Here is a 20,003-nt window from a genome sequence, read left to right on the forward strand (position 1 = left end):
TTGCGTCTAAATCACAAGTTAGTATTGCTACACCTTAGACTGAGGTTGGTGAGTCATAATTACAAATTAGTTTCTCTAAGCATTAAGTAGTTGCCCTACTACACACTCCCTCTTGGGAGCTAATTTGTCAAGCTTAGGGCAGTGGTGAATTTCCAAGAAGAAAATTGACCAACCAAGTTAGGACGACAAGGTTATCTAGGATCTATTCAACTATAATATAAGGAAACCTAAGGTAGTGACAATTTGGGGTCAACAGGGTATAAACCCTAACCCAAGGAAAAAGGGTAAACAAGCAAGCTAGTTTGCTAAACCTTTGGGATCTTGCCAAGTTGCGAATGATCGAGGATTGAATGATGGGAGTATTCGAGGAAAAGCACACCTTGACAATTGGCCATACGAACGACCACTAGAATGCTCCTGATTGTACACTTAGGTGCACTATTTGTACTTCTTTGCTCAATGAACTAATTCAAGAAAAATTATTAATGCTTCAGGTTAAAAGCCTGGAGGGCAAGGCAGTTCTAGTTACCTTCGACTGTCTGCCTGACCCTATCTAAGGGGGTTGCTAGCCGCCCCAGGTACGTGGACCGAACCCGTTGCGAGAGGTCTCTCTGTGGGTGCTTCTTGGAGCAGGAGGACGCTTGGGTGCCAGGGGAGGCTTTGGCCATAAATTCCTTACCTCCGGATCTTGCACAAGAGGCCGACGTGACTCGAGATGGGATCTCGAGGCCCGTATACTAGTCAACGGGTGGAACTTGGAGTAGCAATCCCTGAGGATTGCTGGGATAGCCTTCGAGCATTCCAAAGACTATGATAAATATAGATCAAATGTTGAAAAGGAACTTGCTTGACATTGTTTTTCTATGTCAATGCCTAAGTTACGTGAAGGAACCAGTGTTTAATTGGTTAATTAAGGAAGCTATTTTTGCATGTCAAACTTAATGTGGTAGGTAATTAGATAACTAAGCAACCCGAGGAAAGTACGGTGGACGTGACTCTGGGTCCGTCCTATGAAAGGATGGTCCCGGTTAGTTGGGAACTTTTCTTGAAGGAATTGATAGCGAAGTAGCGATGACCTAGAATCAATAGAGTTAGAGTCATGATTTATGTTGTTTTAGGGGAATGAAATTGGACTATGCCTTAAGGCAGAGAGGTCGAGCTTCGCATCCCTCTCATTTCTCATTCTCCTTGAACCAAGTGCAGTATAAATCCACTTCGACCCTGATGTTTCTGCGCAAAGTGGTTTATCTAGGGCTCGACGCTAGCTACTTCCTAGAAACTTGACTATTAGGAAAATCCTGATTAGGTCCTAAGTGGGAATGGCCAGATGTTTTCGCTTCGTGGAAGACTCGGGAAGACCTTGATCGTAAACCCCGTGACATTCCTTGTGAGTGCTAGGCGGCGCTTTCTAGACTCTCTTCCCAATGGGCTGCTAAGTCATGTCCTACAAGTGGACACGGGGACACGTTACAGTTGGTATCAAAGCGATGGTATCAGAGCGAACCAATGGGATCTAACATTTACAAGGGAACTTAATGGGGGGAAAGTAGAATAAAGTTGCCGTTAATAACATTTCCTTACTTACTAATGGATGCTGGGCTACAGAGTCACGAAGCATGGAACAAATTCTTGGTGTTCCAAGTTATGTTTATGACTGCAATGCGTGCTTTAGATTACCAACAGAGGCTACTTATGATGAATATTCTAGATCGCATCTACAATCCTTCTCCCCTATACGTGGAACGGAGATGGACGGGTGAATCAGGAATATATTACATAGCAGCCCACCGACTTGCGTACCTTCAGACCAACTTGAAGAGAATCAAGTGGATGGAGGATTTAAAGATCGTGAAGTTATTCGTCTTTGTCGAGGCTCACACAAACACAATCCTATATGTCAACGGTCGAAAAGTCAAGTAGAATAAGTATGTGTATGAAGAAGTGACTCGAGTGATCCCTGCCGGCAGAATCAAGGTGCTGGGACATTATGAGAAGAATGGGTATCAAAGGAAGGGATACCCCAAGCTTCCTATGACCTATCGATTCTTGAATATCCACGACCCCTCTCCATATTATTACTTAGTCCCCGTAGCCGAATGTAACACAATCCTATTTTCCCCAAATTGATGTGCCAATCAGCTTGTTCTACTTCCCCAAAATAAATGTACTCAAAAGGGCTATGCCCTCATGTATGAATAAAGATTTTTATCACTATTGTCATGGCTATAAGTATTGGTAAAGGAGTTGAGTGATTAGGTCACTTGGCTAAAAGCGGTACTGGGCATATTAATGTAATATGAGAAACGTTTGGTAAGTTTTTCAGATTGCGAATCTATAATTTTTGACGTGTTTGCAAGAAGCAAACATAAGGTTTATCTGCAAACAAGTTGTAGATTATATGTACTATTGAGTAATCAGTGAAAAAGGTTGCTTAGCATAGTGCTATGCACATGTTGTGAAAGACTGTAGAAGACTAGCTTGCTATGTTGTACCCTTGTTTGTAATAATGGTAGAGAACAATGGAAATCCCATTATTGAGAAGCTCGACAAGAACAACTACCCTTCATGGAAGTTCCGTGTGACGAACTTCCTCATTGGAAAGGGCCTTTATAAGTTTATCTCAGGTGAAGAAAAGGAGTCAGAGCTGGGTATCCCTCAGACTGCAGCTGAGTTAAAAGCATGGAAAGAGTGGAATGCGAAAGACAAAAAGGTGATGTACTGGCTATCTACAGTTATTGATAATACTATGTTGGGACATATCAGGAATGCAAAAACTTCACATGCAGCTTGGACAATTTTTGAGAGCATGTTTTTAATAAATACAAAGGCACGAAAGATTCAACTCAAGCAAGAGTTGAATGCCTTGAAAAAAGGAAAAATGTTTGTCAATGAGTATGTGTTGAAGGTGAGGAGCATTGCAGATGCCTCAGCAGTGATTGATGCAATGACGAATGATGATGATTTGGTTTCATCCACTCTGAGTGGCCTTAACAATGAGAAGGCATGGAAATCATTTATTACTTTAGTATATGTACGGAAGCCATTTCCAGATTTTGATGAGCTGATCTCTCTCATGATTACTGAAGAGATCAATATGCAAGGTGATTTGTCTGAAAGAAATGATAAACAGGTCCAAGCATTTTACTCAAGTTCAGGAAGGGGACGTGGAAGATCCTCTTCGAGAGGCCCTGGTATGGGACGTGCTGGTGATAACCAGCAAAACAGGTTCAATCAACAGTTTGGTGAAATCCAAGTTTCAAGAGGCCAAGGAAACTTTAGAGGCAGAGGGAGCTCTAGAAGAAGAGGTGGATGGCAGAATAGAGGCTTTGGAGATCCTACTATTGTTTGCCATTATTGTGGAAAAATAGGCCATATTGCAGCCCATTGCTATGCAAAGAAGGATGATATTCACAGTGGTAAATTGGAGCAAAGAAACTATGCATTGTCTTCACGACAAAATGAAGACAAAAATGAGCGCATGTTTGTTATGCAGCATATGATGAATGTAGTTACAGGAAAGGGGACACATGATGATGTATGGTATGTTGATTCAGGTGTATCTAATCATATGACCAGTCATGTTGAATGGTTTGGAGAGATGCAAGACTTACAAAACCCAAGTTATGGGTGATGATTCATGCCACCCAATTTCACACATTGGAAAGGTTCCCTTGTCCTTGTATGATGGCTAGACAAAGAGTCTGACAGATGTATTACATGTGCCATCGATTACAAAGAATCTAGTATCTGTTGGCCAAATGGTAGAGCAGGGATTGCAGGTCCGATTCAATGCAAAAGGTTGTTTTGTAGAAGACTTTAATTATAAGTGCAGATTGATCGCAAAAGATAGTAGAGTTGGTCGAATGTTCACCTTAGATGCTAGAATTCCTGCAATGGATGCTACTATGTATGCTAAAGGAAAAGAAGTAGTTGTAGATATTGAAATATGGCATAAACCTATTGGACATACAAATGTGCAAAGTCTGAACTTAATGCAGTCCAGAGGATTGGTTACAGGGTTGCCTTCTTTTACACTTGCAAAATTGCATAAAGTCTATGAAGCATGCCAATTTGGTAAGCTGGCAAGACAACCCTTCTCACATGACAGAGAAGTGAGTAGAAAAATACTTGATGTAGTGCATATTGATGTTTGGGGACCTACACAGAATGTATCTCTTGGTGGCAGCAAATACTTTGTCACATTTATTGATGACTGTTCAAGGAAGTTATGGGTATAATTTATGAAGGAAAAAAATGATATGTTTGAGCACTTCAAATCTTTTAAGGCAGCTGTTGAATCAGAAACAGGCTTAAAAGTAAAGTGCTTGAGATCAGATGGAGGGGGAGAGTACCTCTCTAATGAGTTCAGTGGCTTCTTGAGCACTCATGGGATAAAGAGGCAATTTACTTGCAAGTATACCCCATAGTAAAATGGTATTACAAAAAGAAAAAACAGGCATATTGCAGAAGTTGCACGGGCATTAATGACTAAAAAGAATATGCCCAAACATTTTTTGTCTGAGGCTATCCATACTACTGTCTACATTATGAACAGAACTCCCACAACTGCAGTTCATGGGATGAATCCTGAAGAATGCTTTACTGGCAAGAAGCCTGATGTATCGCACTTGAAGGTATTTACATGTGTTGCATACATTCATGTGCCGAATGAGATATGGAAGAAGCTTGATCCAAAGGTAGAAAAATGTGTTTTTATTGGATACTCTTTAGAGCACAAAGGGTATCGCTATTATAACCCTGTCACAGGTGAGTTCAGAGTGAGTAAGCATGCTATCTTTGATGAGATGGGAAGTTGGTATACATTTGCTAGTGATGTTTTGGATGATGATAATGATCAGGACAGCTATGTGCAGAAAGATAAACAAGAATCACAGAGTCTTAGTGGACCAGAAACATCATCTGGTACTACACCTACAGTGAGCCCTTGGTCTGGGAGACTAAGGAGTAGCCCCACATGTTCAGGTGGATCTAGAAGTGCTACAGGGAAGGACAAAGGAAAGAAGAAAGTGCTGGATGGTAATGATGCATCTACCAGTCATTTGCATAGAAATGTAAAGGCTCCATTGAGTGATCCGGTGGTACGTAGATCTAGCACGGTCAAATACCCTGTTAAAAGATTTGGTTTTGAAGGTTATGCAGCTCCCCATTATGCTTATATGGTGAAACTAGCTGAGAATGTTGAGCCCACTTGTTTTGAGGATGCTGTTGGTCATGCTGATTGGGTTGCATCAATGGATGAGGAGATGGCCGCATTAGAAGCCAATAAGACTTGGGATTTGGTACCCTTACCTAAGGGTAAGAAAGCTATTAGTTGTAAGTGGGTTTACAAAGTCAAGCATAATTCAGATGGTTTAGTTAGCAGGTATAAGGCTAGGCTAGTTGCAAAAGGCTATACTCAAACATATGGCATAGATTATGAAGAGACATTCAATCCAGTTGCTAGGATGAAAACTGTTAGGTGTGTGATTGCCTTGGCAGCAACCAAAGGTTGGAGTTTGCAACAAATGGATGCTAAGAATACCTTATTGCATGGTGAATTGCAAGAATAAGTGTATATGGAGCAGCCAATAGGTTACGAGGATTTAGAGCATCCCACATATGTGTGTAGGTTAAAGAAGGCACTCTATCGGCTCAAGCAAGCACCTAGAGCATGGTCTAACAAGATTGGAGAGTATCTTGTAAATTTCGTATTTTTTATGCTGATCACTCACTTTATGTGAGAAGGGAGATACAGGTTTGGTCATCATAGTCATCTGTGTGGATGACTTGATTATTACAGGTGACAGTGACAATGGGATTGCTGAAGTTAAGGACTTCTTGAAGAAGAAGTTTGAGATGAAAGATTTGGGTGAGGTGAGATACTTCCTTGGTATTCAGGTGATCATATGTGATGATGGTATATGGCTATCCCAAAGACAGTATGGCTTGGATATGTTATCAAAGTATGGTATGACAGCATGTAAGCCTCTTTCAGTACCATTGGAGCAAAATGTGAAGCTGAGTGCTGATGTTGGGGATGAGATAGAAGACCTACTATGCTCACGAGGATAGTAGGGAGTTTGATTTACATGACTATCACAAGGCCAAACTTGAGCTATGTTGTTGGCCTTGTCAGTCAGTTTATGGAGATGCCTAGAAAGCCTCATTTGGATGCAGTTAGACGTATATTGAGGTACGTGAAGTTGACTTTACATTATGGACTTTTTTATGAGGCAGGTAAGGATGTACAGGTCTTTGGATACACAAATGCAGATTGGGCTGGAAGCATGTCAGAGAGAAGATCTACAAGTGGATTCATGTTTTCCCTTGGTAGTGCAACAGTTACATGGAGAAGCAAAAAGCAACCTACAATTGCTTTATCGAGTATAGAGGCTGAGTTAGAGGTGCTGCTATGGCAGCATGTAAGGTGGTATGGTTGCAAAAGTTATTAGGTGATTTGGACGTGCAGGGAGATGGTCCAGTTGTCATTCATTGTGACAACATGAGCAGCATACAGCTAGCTAGGAATCCAATGTTCCATGCTAGGACAAAACACATTGAGATGCACTACCACTCTATCCATTTATAGAAGAGAAAAGGTACAATGTTAGCAAGAGAATTAGAAGTAAATGCCTAAGGATAATGCATTGCATTCTTCAGGGAGCGAGCTGTAGAAGGCATTTCAGGCATCAAAATTAGTATCCCAAATCCTCCTCCGCCACTTCGGCTGTGCGTCATATCCTTGGACGGTTTTGGGAACCCTGTTTACCTTGTCTTGCCAGTAGTCTTTAGGCTCTTGCCTCCATCTGGTTATTATGAGGCTTCTTTCCTCTATCCACCTGTTTGCAAGATCATTAGCCAGATCCTTGATGTTGGCTAGAATACCTAGAGGCAAAGCACAGTCTAGAGAGGGTGGATAAGCAAATGAAAGTTCAAACGGCCTTGTCTAGAACTCCTATTGACGCCATATGACCAATTCCTAAGGCCAATTGATAGGATGGGGATCCCCCCATAGTGAAACAGGCTCTTCAGGGAATTGTCTTGGCAATGATCGTGCTCTGCATTGGTCTTCCTCTTCTAGTTCTTGTCTTCTTCTTCTGGGGCTGCCACAATGCACTTGAGCATGTGGGCATCTTCGGGCTCTTCAGGCGGGAGGTCTAGTAGAGGCGGACTGGGCATTCTTTATTGCTCTTCTTCAGCATCCTGCTCAAAATCCGAACCCTCTTCGACATTCTACTCGACAACTGATGGAACCGCTTGTGGTGGTGGTGGTGGCTGCTCATGCTCTTCAAACCCAAGTTTCTTAAGCTCAACAATGGAGAGGTCGGCATGGCGTAGGTAGTGAAATTGCTGCTCTTTTATGATTCATGTGCATGTTGGAAGCTCCCTTCTTGAAGGCCATACTTTAGTGCTCGGGTGGTCAGTTCTAGCTTCCTTCTTACCTTCTCCACTGAATCATTGCCTTCTACCTGGGTGACATGTAGTACTATGCTGAGGAAGGCTTGCCTTTGTGTGTTGGCACATACATCAGCAACTTCTGCCCTGGACTCCGTAAGCACTCTCTCACACTTAGCCACCGCCAAGCATTCTATTAAATCCCTAACTCTTTCAAATTTGTTTATTTCCCATTCACTAGCTCTCTCGTCCATCTTCTTTCTTCCCTCCTCCAGCTCACTTGCCAAGGTTGTCACAATCTACTACTGCTCATTCGTTAAGAACTAGAGTTGGTTCCTTTCCCTAGATTTTCAACCCAGCTGTTCTTCAGCAATTTCTTTTGCCTGATTTGCAATGTTGAATCTTTTTTCTGCCTCAGCAAATAGCTCTGACTTTTCTTGCACAAGTTGCTCGTGACTTTGGATCTCTATAAAGTGCAATCTTCTTTGGGTGAAGGCCATGGCCATGAGGGCCTCTATGTCTCCCTTGGTAATTTCCAATGCATCTTGCAGTCGTTGTGCCTCATTCTGCAGTGTTTGTGCTTCTGCTACGGGAACTCCCAGCCTTTCCTGTTCTAGGAACTCTATTTCCCTCTCCAATCTGTCTTGTTCTTCAAGTTCATACCATAGCTGGAAAGCTATGGCATCTTCTTGTTGCTCACTTGGCTCGTCCTCCTGAGCTTCTATCTGTCTATACCTTTCCAGTTCGACAGTTCTCTGTTGCAAGTCAGCATACTGATGCACTAGTAACTTTAAGCTCCGTTGTTTTTCCACTAGGTTTTGCTCTTCATCTTCCAGCCTTTGTCTTAGGTGACTCTCATTGTCCTGGGCTTCCTTAGTCTTTGCTTCCAGCTGATCTTGTAGAGTTTTCACTTCCCTTCTTCAGTCGGCTCCTTGCTTTGAAACTTCTAGCCTTAAGGCTGCCGAAGTTTCCTTTTTCTTTCTCTAACTCCACCAAGGCTATCTTCTTTTCTTCTTTTGCCTTGTCCAATTGTGCTAGAAGCTTAGCCACATAAGTGTCATAGTCGACACCAGATGTCATGGGAGTAGGGGCTGTAGTGGTTGATGCCTCTAGCTTCTGTTGTTTTGGATCTTGCCTAGACTCGGCATTTGCAGCAGCATGCCTTTTTGCTCTGGCTTTTGGTACAATTTCAGCCACTTTACTAACAAGTAGCTACATCATGTTCATCAATTGGGCCATGTCTAGAGAGGGCATGGGTTGCAGGGTGGTTGTGGTTGTGGTTGTGGTGCCAGTTGGTACTAGCACAAAGGAGGAAGGTAGGGGGTGCAACAGGGACTTGCCCTTGCCTACAACTACTGGGGCCGTTTCCACACTGCCACTTGCTTCAGCTTCATGGCGGGGACTCAAAGGATTGATCTCTCCTCCCCCATGGGTTTCTTCGATAGATCTATGAGTGGCCTCTGCCAACTCAGAAAGTTCTTTCATTCTTAGTTCTTCGGCTTCCTCCTTTGCCCTTCTTTGCCTCTCTTCTTCTGCCCTCTTTGATTCTTCTCTAATTTTTTTGAGTTCTTTCTCTTCTTTTTTCCTTTGTTCCTCCTTCACCCTTCTTGACTCTCTTTGAGCCCTCTTCATCTCGGCTTGCTTTTCTTTGCTTAGTCTTTCTTTCTTCTCCTTCTGGCTCTTGTCACTCTTCTTTTTCTCTTGTGGTTTAGCCACTTGAGTAGGTGGTACCTCCGGCTCTCCTTTGTCGCTTATTGTCCTTTCACTCGAGCCTTCTTCCTCGTGGTGAGGTGAGCTTTGATACATAGCTTTCTCTTCACCTACACCAACATCCTTAATAGCCTCATGGATGATTGCCGTCAAGACACCGCCATATCTGATTGTGGAGGCTTTCGAGGCAGGCTTTTTCCTTGCGGATCGTGCAATAGAAGAAAGAGACTCCCCACCAACTGGTGCTGTAGTTGGAGCCAGGAGCGCAACTGAATTCTTGATAGTTTTCTGCACAAAACCGTTCCAATCCACCTCCTATGGAACTCCTGCAGTGATGCTCTCTAGTAATGGCACCCCGATTCTATTCATTAAAGCATTGTATCTTTGTCTTGGGAAAAGGGCATGGACCATTTTAGCTTGCATCTTTATTGCAAGGTCTGGAATATCGGCCAAACTGATTCCATCCACTGTGTGCACATCATCTTTTTTGACTCCCATCATGGTATATACATCTCTTCTTGGGCGCCTCTCCTTCTTGGACACAAGCCCCATGGCTTTCTCGATGATAGCTGCATTAAGGAGCACTTGCACGCTTCTTTCCTAGTCACTAGTCCTTACTGTCACCGTGCCACAGCTCCTACCTTCATCAAAGCTCCTTAAAAAGTCAACGCACATGCTGTAATCTACAGCTTGTCTGACCTTTTCCACATACTTTCGGGGGTTGCATTTATCCACCAACTCCTTCACTGCCGGCTCTTCTAGGATGGCATCGTCTAAATTCAGGGTATGTTTGAACGTGAACTGGCTAAATCCACGTGTCTCAACACTAATCCCATACTTTGTCAGCTCCTCTCTTCAGTGAATGGAAGCTTACCCCCCTTTTCTTGTCCTGCCATGGTAGGTGTCTGTCATTACACCATGCCAATATTAGTGTTATGAATTGACTCATCACTAACAAAAACCCAAGAAAGAATGCGTGTGACAATTTGCCGTGCTGCTTCAGAGGTATGAAACTTGAAAATAATTCAAAAGCAACATCTATTTTCTCCTTGCATTCTTTCCTATTTAAATTCAGCTGATCATTTTCATCTTTCACTACACCTTGTTACATCACTTGGCTCTCACTTTGCTCCCCCCCTCCCCCCTTCCTTAAGTTTTAAAGGAATCCTTCCTAGGATTAGCAAGGGAAGGAGGACTCACATGGACTTTGTGGGGCAAGTTACTTGGCCAACAGTCAAGTATAGAGATTAGAGTTATATTCAAGCTAGGCATGACGATCAAGTTCACATGGTCATATGGAAGCTTGGGTGATATAGGTCAAGACATCATGAAAGATGTCCCTAGAGTTGAGGCGGTTAGCAATGTGCAGTTCCTCTTCCGTAAGGAATTGGTCAATGCAAGGGTGGGCTAACACATGGTCATCTAAGTGTATGTTGCGTGTAATGGCCAAAACCCTATATGAAAGAGGTGCCACATAAGTAGGGTCGTGTTCAATTGTTTTGATTGCCCTTCTTTGCTCGGCATTGGTCATGATGCGGCAACCTTTTTTCTCCCATTGGAGTCGCAAGGCATACCACAGTTGTAAGAATGAAGAATCAGAGCTAGCAAGCTACATAAGCTCCTCCAATTCTTGTTCAGGTGGCAGAGCGAGTAGGCTTGCGGTACGAGGTAATTAGTCTTCTGAGAAATGCCTTGCTCCTTTGAGATTTCTCCATTAGCGATTAATTCGGTGGCAATTTTGGGGAATTTGACGGTCATAAATTTGTAGTCTTCCCAAGTGCATGGCAATGCACAAACATCAAAAGCAAGAGGTTCATCGAGAAATCCTAGGTCAAGCCTCTCATAGCTCCTAGCGAATGTGGTGAAGGTGTTATCTAACACCTTGATGCATGTCACTACGTCATCTCCCGAGGTCTCAGCAGGATCCTTGGCCACTGAAAGGAAAGATCATCTTTCATACGAAGGCCTAAGACCTATGGTGGTGATGGTGCAATTGGGCTGGACAGTGGTGACTCCATTGATGGCGTCACAAATGGGACTTTTCACTCAGAAACACTTTGAGATGCTACAGGGGACTCCAGTGGCATAGGAGGTGTGCTACATTCTATCTGAGCCGGCATGGGGGTGCTCAACTCCTCTGACTTGGATAATTCTGGGGCATCTAGATTTGGACGATAAATGAGTTGGGATTCATTAATCACAACCGGTGCTAGTCCATCTTGCTTTGCAGCATGGGCTCCGTATGTGCAAGACTCTCTAGCTAGAGTGAGGTTGCTAGAGTTGAGCCTCTTGAATGTCCACTCTTAGGCACCCATATCCAGGGGTTGCCCTCACAGTATCCTTGTCCTCGCAAGAGATCTTTGGGGATCCATCGTGGCATGGTCATGCACCTACGTCGATAGCATCTGAGCTGCCTCTTAGGCTGTGACTGATAGTTTTTGCGTTTAGAAGCACGTTTTTGTGGTTTACAAGGAGGTGGCCCTTGTCATTTTGGCACCCATATGAGTGTGGACTCCTTGGCTTTGTGAATGGCCTTGGTGGGCTTGGTTCTAGCAGTTTGAGTGTGGGGTGAGATATCACAGCCCTTCTCCCTAGGCTTGGTCATAGGCATGGTCGTAGGGGTCTCTATCAGTGGCTTTACAATTGTAGAAGGATCAAGATAACCCTTACTAAAAGTAGTCACTATGCACACATTGCCTATAGCAAGATGGATGCGATCTAGGCTATAGTCCACATTGCAGTTCGTTTGCTTTTTAAAAGTGCGACCTAGTAGTGACTTATTACCGGCCCCATTAGTGTTTGGCAACACATAAAAGAAAACTAGTATACTTTCAGACTCGACAGAGACAACCACTTTGCATTTTCCTAAGAGTGAGTAAGTGTTTCCCTCAAATGGGTTGAGTTTAGCATTTGTGGGCTGTAATTTAGGTTGACCAATGCGTGTCCAATGGTCATGCGTCAAGATACTATAGTCGGCACCTTCATCGATCAAGGCATCAAAAGAATACGTCTGTTCTGTAGTGACCGTGATTCGTAGGTAGGCAGGTGCCACTACTTCTTCATCTTGATTTGTCAGTTCGGTAATAGTGGCCACGTAGACGTTGACAGGGGCTTCAAGCATAGGTGGCTCGTGCAACGGATGGGAAGGAGGATAGTACTTTTTCATGGGACTGCCATTGAAAAAGCCTATTCCTTCACCTTCGAGCGTCTCCAATTCAACATTGCATGTTCTACTAATTATACGTACTCAGAAAGGTCCTAGTCCTCGAAATTTCATTTTCTGTTTGTGACCCTTCACAGAGTATAGTAGAACGAGGTCCCCCTGATCAAAGTTGCATTGTTTGACATGCTTTTCAAACCACATCTTTCTTCGTGCCTTCTCGCAAATCAGAGCGTGGGTGGCTAAGAGTCGAGTCTCTGTGAGACGCTCTAACTCCACTAAGCGGTTGGTCCAAGCCTCTCTTCCCTCCCAACGCTCCTAGGCTGCTATCCTTAAGCTAGGGACAAAGAACTCTAAGGGTAGAATGGCCTCCGTTCCATAAGTCAGCCTAAAGGGCGTCTGTCCTACAGCCGTCTTATAAGCTGTACGATAGGCCCACAAGGCTGCCATTAATTTGTTATCCCAGTCACTTCGTGATGTGGATACCACCTTCGTAAGCATGTTGACTAGGATTTTATTCGTGGATTCTGCTTGGCCATTTGCTTGAGGGTAGTAGGGTGAGGATCTTCTATGAATGATTAGGAAGGTCGAGAGCAGGTGGGATATCACTTCATTAATGAAGTGCGTGCCCAGATCACTTACTAGTTCAATTGGACAACCAAAACATGAAAGGACCTACTCCCACAAGAACTTCGCAGTGATTCTAACGTCGTTCTTCCTAGTGGCTCTTGCCTCTGCCCACTTCGTCAGGTAATCAATTGTGCCACAATGATGTAGAGTGCCTGGGAGTACTGTGCCATAGGACTAATAGGTCCAATGAAGTCAATGCCCCATTTTTCGAACGACTGTCATGCTGTTACGGGGGTCAAGTCCATCTTATCCTTGCGCACAGGCACCTTAGTCCTTTGGCACTCATCGTAGTGTTTTAAAAATTTAGTAGCATCATGGAATAGGGTGGGCCACCATAGTTGGGATTGTAGCACCTTACGGGCTGTTGTATCCCCGCTAAAGTGTCCTCCAACTATTCCACCATGCGCTTCTCTCAATAGATTGTGCATCTCGTGCTCACACACACATCTATGCAACAAACTATCTTGTCCTAGCCTATAGAGTTGGTCGGCGATCACTTGGTATGGATGTATCTTTAAGATAAGTCTCCTTAGCCTGGATTTCTCAATAGGTCTCTCAAATAGACCATTCTCTAACACTTAACTACATCATCGGCCTAATATGATGTCAGATCAGCTCTAAATAAGTCTCTTTCACTAGATAGGCCAAAGAGATGAGCGTCCGGTAGGTTGTCAAGTATGCCTTGTCCAACAGCTTCTCTTGTGGGTATGCGGGACATGTGATCAGCCATGTAGTGCTACTTTCCCTTACGTACAACCACAGAGAAATCGAATTCCAACAAGAGAAGTAACCATCTAGCTATGCAACCTATAGCGCACGGCTTGTTCACGAGATAAAGCAAGGCTTGATGGTCAACGAAAAAGATGAAGGGTGTGGCCAATAGATAATGCCTAAATTTCTTTACAGTAAACACCATGGCTAACCCTTCCCTTTCTGTAGTGGAATAGTTTATCTCCGTTTCAGTGAGTTGCCTGCTGGCAAAACTCACGGGGTAATCTAGGTTATGCTCACCAGGCTCGCATAGAACAGCTCCAATAGCAAACTTAGAGGCATCTATGTGTACATGAAACGTTATGATCCAGTCTGGGGCTCATAAGATTGGTGCAGTGGTGAGAGCCTTCTTCAACTCTTCATATGCACGCTGGCATTCCTCAGTCCACTCGAATATGATTAGCATCTTGTACAATGGTCTAGCAATCAGTGCATAATTCAATACAAAGCGTCGATAGTATCCCATATGGCCTATATGGCCTAAGAAACACTGAATGCCCTTGTAGTTAATGGGTGGTGGTAGGTCGACAATGACCCTGACTTTTGAGAAGTCAGTGGCAATGCCGTTCCTTGACACTATGTGCCCTAGGATACATCCGTGCTTCACCCAGAACTGGCACTTTAAGGGGTTCAATGAGAGGTTGTATAACTGACACTATTCAAAGACAGCTGACAGCTCTTAACTTTTTTAAGTGTTCGGCCCAACTAGAGTGTACGCGTAAGTCGTCTACAAACATCTTTAGCTCGCGTCTAAGCATATCCTTGAATATGGTGCATATTAATCGTTGAAAGATCACAGGCGCATTCATTATCCCAAAGGGCATAACGATGTAGGCAAATACACCCCACTCCGTGGCAAAGGGAGTCTTGTGCCTATCATCAGGGTGCACTTGCACTTGATTATAGCTAGAGAAGCCATCTAGGAAGCTGTAGGCTTCTTTGCTTGCTACCCTCTCTAGCATGTGCTCGGTATACGATAAGGGATAGTTGTCCCTCTTCGTAGCATCGTCATTAACTTTCTTGTAATTCATGCACACTCGAATTTTGCCATTCTTTTTCATAACGATCACTATAGGTGATACCCAATCCGTGTGCTCAATCTCATATATAAATCCAGCCTTCATGAGCTTATCGATTTCCTCCTTCACTGCATAGGCGGGTTTGGGATTCATAGGGTAAGGTCGTTGCTTTGTTGGCACCGCATCTGGAACCATTGGGATATTATGTGTCACAACCCTAGGATCGACTCCTTTAAGTTCCTCCATGGACCAGGCAAACACGTCGACATACTCTCGTAGGAGAGCAACAAGTTTAGTCTCCTCATCCTTGGTCAAGTCGTCAACAATGAACACAGGTTGAGTCTTCTCGCCTTCCCTTGCCAAGTTGACTTCCTTGACCTTGGTTGGTCCCTCAATTGGCTCATAGGTTTGCCCTTGTCTCTTTGCTCCTAGCAGAATCACCACTCTATCACCCTTCTTAAACTTTGTGAAGCGTTTGGGGAGATTCTACGGCTTCTTTTGCCTTTCTGCTTCTGAGTCCTTAGTTCGCTTCCTAGCCTCCTCCTTTAGCCATATGCGCCTTAGGTGGATTGGCAAGTCCCCTTTGGTGCGTCTGACCTTAGAGGGTTGGGGTATTTCAGGATCACTCTCCGTATTGACTCCTAACTCCGAGTTAAACTCACATCCCTTGCTTGAGGAAGGAGTTTCGCCAGGGGATCATAATTCAGTAGGTGTATTCGTCTTAAGCACTAGAACTACCAATGGTTGCGCCACTCCTACCTGCTTGTGATCCATGACTCCTATGTGCTCCAACCAGGATCTATCGCACTCCATCCACATGACTCCTCTTTCATTCCAGCCTGCCCTTTCCCTTCTAGGCCTAGAGTCTGCCTTGATCTGTTTGATCATTCTCCCTTCAATGTCATATTCTATCGTGTCTAACTCTTCTTCACTCTCGTCTCCAATAGAGTGGCAGTCCTCGTACTCCTCATCATCAGAGTCTTGCCCCTCTGACTGCTCATCATCCCCCAGGATTTTCTCTCCAATCTCCTTTTCGTCAATGACTAAAGCCCAATTGTATAATAGGTTTAGATCGTGAATTTTAGTCAATTTCCACTTAGGCTTAACCAAAAGATCGCTTAGGGGTTTTAGATTGGCAGCCATGTTGCCCTTCAGTTTATTGATCAGGTACTCTATGATTTCCTGAAGCTCGAGCTTGTTGGTGGGGATATGGAATGAGACAGGTTTCCCTGGGTTACGTGAGCTTCCTGCCATCATGCTGAGTGGCACGATGGGCTCCCTTGCTGGCATGCTTGGGGATTTAGCAGCTTGCCTATATAGCTCTTCCTCATCTGAGAACGGTAGGTCAATGGTTGCCAAGACGTGCATCCAATCCTGCTCATCCTCAAGGCAAGGGATGTACTTGGTCAATGACCCATAGGGTTTGCTTGCATGTGCATCACCTTTTAGCATGGTTGAGATAGCATCAAGGTCGGCTGGGGTAGTCTTCTAGGTATCCATCTCAACCCTTACCACTTCTGTTCTATTCCCCAAGAAGATGAGATTGTTACCCCAATCTTCAATAACTCAAGCGTTCCTCATCCAAGGTCGGCCTAGCAGTATGTCGTAGTCCACTCCCTTCATGACAATGAAGTTCACGAAAAATTGCACCCCTGTGACCTTCATTGGCCAGTTCTTTAGGACCCCGAATAGTTTGACCTTCATTTCATTGGCCAATGTGACATTGAACCTAGCCATTTCCATGGGTGGGTTTCCCTAGGCTTGTAGAACTATGCGGCTCAAGACACTGACACCGGCGCCTGTCTCTACAATTCCTTTTCATGTTACATCACCCAAGGATAAGATAGGTAAGACTGCATGCATCTCAGTGCCTTCCCAGAAAGCATTGACGTGCAGTGACCTTGGAACTGAGTGTAGCATTAGGCTTGGAATCTGCGTGAATGCGTCTTGCTCTTGCAAGTCAGCGGCAGTGTGCTCCTCTTTTCCCTCCACCCAATGCTTTAATTCTTGCCATAAGGAAGGGTGCTGTCGAAGTAGATCTCCTAGGCTCAAGGTTACTGGCGTGGTTACTAAAGTGGTTAGGAGGTTGCTGGGTGGTTGCCTTCCTCCTTGGTCAACACTCTTTGGCCATATGTCTTGGTTAGCACTCTTTGGCCATATGTCTTGGATGGTTGCCTTCCTCCTTGGTTAGCACTCTTTGGTCATATGTCTTGGGTGGTTTCCTTCCTCCTTGGTCAACACTCTTGGTCATATGTCTTGGTTAGCTTGCTGACATGCTTCTTCCTAGTCTTGCCTCTGTGGCATCTCATGTGGTGTGGGTGTGTTCCCCGATTGAGGTCACGATGGTGAAACGGGTGTACTCACACTAGAGAGATCTTCAATTTGGTCTTCCAGTATGGGCTCTACGTCCTTAAGGTGTTCCTAGGCATCCTTGATCCACTCTTTGAATTTGGCTATAGCCTCAAGTTGCCGTTTGGGGTGGGGGTATTCCCCTACCTTGGCACTCCCTAGTTTTGCTGTCATAGGAGCTGAGGTCTTTGCCTCTGCATCAGTGACTCTCTTTCCTGTCACTAGCGTTGTAGCTTCCTCAGTCTTAAGGGTAATCTTTGCGTCTGTTCTCTTTCTCCTTCTCCTCTGGCTTTTCTTTCCCAATGAGGCTACATCCAGGTTACTTGGCCTAGGCAATGAGATGCATGCCTGTTTTGTATGTGCTCGCGTCATGACATGTAGTGGGATGGGCGTACCCTCATTGTCAAAGGTCTCCACACCGAACAGCCCCAAGGGTACTGAGGGCACATTGGCAGAACTAGTTGATGGCTTCCGTCTAGGACACTCAGGAAATAGGTGTGTGATTCCACACTCGATGCATCGAAGGTTAGCTTTGTCCTTGTTTGCATGTTCCCTTTCCAGGCAGCATGATGAAATATGGGCTAGATGATCGCAAGTCCAGCATGAGATTGGATCTTGGCTTGGTCCTCCAAAGCCTCTGCCTCTTCCTCTACCTAGCACCATCACCGATACCGGTCAGTAGTCCATCAAGACGGGATTGCCTTCCTCATCATAGGATATGTATGGGTTCACGTAGGTCTCTTCTTCACTAGGTTCTTCCACATAGTGAACAGGAGCGTCACTCGTGGATGGGTTACATAGGGCCCTGGTGGTCTGGGTATGCATGTTGGGTTCATCTCTAGCCTAGGAATGACCGGTCTTGTGTCATTCGGTGCTGGAAGCCCCAACTGGGCTCCCCTGCCAAAGAGGTTAGGTGGCCTGTTACCTAAGTATGGAGGGTTGTATTGCTGTGCATATGGGAATCTCCTTGGCAGTCTGCAATGTAATGTGTCATGACCAAACCTACCACAGTTCGAGCGCGGCCTAGATCTAGGATCTTGGCACTCGGTTGGGAGGTGGTTACCGCCACAGTGTATACACTGCACATGCGACCGCACAGGTTTCCTCATTTGGTCTTGCAATCGTGCAAGCTCCATTCTCACCTTAGCCAGCTCCTGGCCTTGGTCAACACTCTTTCCCTTATCTTGTATGCTAGAGTTCTCTCTCTCTCCTAAAACTGTTGACCGCTCTGGAGCTCTCTAACTTGTACTATCTCGACTGGTGTTCCTCATGCTTCACTCCCTTAGCTGATCGTCCACCCTTATTGCCTCTTCAAAGACTCTAGCTAACACATCTCGGTGTAGAGTGGAGTTACTAGCCAAAGCCTTGTAGAGCTCCTCGCTTTGAATTCCATTTATAAATATGGTAGACACAGCCTTCTCGTTAGGTCATTCATTTGCAGGGATCCTCTTGAAGAGGCTACACACACGAGTGACATAGTCCCTTACGTCTTCCTTTTCCCTCTGACTGACATTTATCAATCGGACGATGAGATTGTCAGAGTACCCTGCCTCAGAGAATCTCTTGATAAAGAGGTCCTTAAGATGGGCAAAGTTCGTGCGCTCAGCTACATCTAAACTAGTGTACCAAATTCTCCCCTTATCACCTAATCACAGACCAAAAGCTTGAGAGCGTTGTGCAAGGTCCGTGAGACCGTTTGCTTCGCAAACTTGTTCAAATTGCTCCACAAAGCTATATGGGTCATTACTAGGTTCATACTTGTCTAGCTGCTTTGCTACAATAGGGATTCTAGATTGCCCCTTTGCCCCTTGCGTGACCCCTAATCCTGAGAGTAATGAGGTGGCTAAGGCCATTGCGCTCTGCTCAGTCGACATATTGTCCATGAGCCGCTTGGCTATGAGTTCACTCAATGATAAGTCAGCCTTTGCTTCTCATTCTCTCTCTGCATTTGACCCTGCTTTGGCTACACCAGCCAAGGCTAGCACACGGGCCTCATACATGTCTCCATCTTGTTGGAGTTTCCTAGCCTTCTACTCGTGGTTATAGGTAATTATGCCCTCTAGCACCTTTCTAATCGCCTTTATTTCCTCTTCTAGGCTTGCTACCACTTCCTCTACTGGTTTGCCCTGAACTACCATCCTAGTCAACAAGTCGTACTCATTGACTAACTCCTGCACTAAGACTGGGAATTCTCCCAAGTCCAATCGGTCCTCTCCTTGTCTGCCTCGTGATCCTGACATTGCTCCCACTTCCAGCTCCACAAGGTCGTCAATCAATTTGAGTAGCTCCGGTAGTGTTCGATCCTCTATGTTGTCGCCTTCTGGATCTTCGTGTCCTCTTAAGGTCCTACTGATGGGGCTCTCAGGCACCCAACTATGTTTTGGGATCTTCTCCTAATAGTGGGTTCCTTAATGTTATTATATCTCTTGATGAGTTCCTTGCTATTGAAAGCAGTTGTCAATCTTATTCACAAGTTGTGCTTCGTGCTTTCTAGTACTCAGTGCGAAAATAGGATTTTTCTTTTCTTGTAGTGCACCTTTGGTGATAAAATCAAAAGTGAGGTGCAGATGCAGGAAATGCTCAATGCAAACTCCACTCTTCCCCTCACGTTCGTAGCGTGATATGGCTCTAAGCGTAGGTTCTGGCTGATTTAAGGTCTTACTGAAAGTCCATGTTGCGTTCTCTATTTTGCTTCAGGGTTGGTTGGTTGGTTACCGAAAGTCAAGTCAAGTTCTAAATTCAGTCTGCTCAGTGTCTAGCTGTTTGGGGTGAATCCTCGGTTATCCTGTCTGGTCTCTGGCTTCTAAGGGCTAAATTGGGTTTCCAGGGGGGGTCAGAGATGTGAACAGGGTGGCCAGGACTGCCAGGCAAGTTAAAAAACCCTCTATTATAAGTTCTGGTGAAGTGGTCTTGATTCTAGGAATCAGACAGGCTAGTCTGATTTTGAGACTTGGATAGGGTGGTCCGAT

Source organism: Lygodium microphyllum, chromosome 4, assembly GCF_053477565.2.
Source record: "Lygodium microphyllum isolate KBCC chromosome 4, Lygodium_microphyllum_v1.1.10, whole genome shotgun sequence".
Classification (NCBI taxonomy): Eukaryota; Viridiplantae; Streptophyta; class Polypodiopsida; order Schizaeales; family Lygodiaceae; genus Lygodium; species Lygodium microphyllum.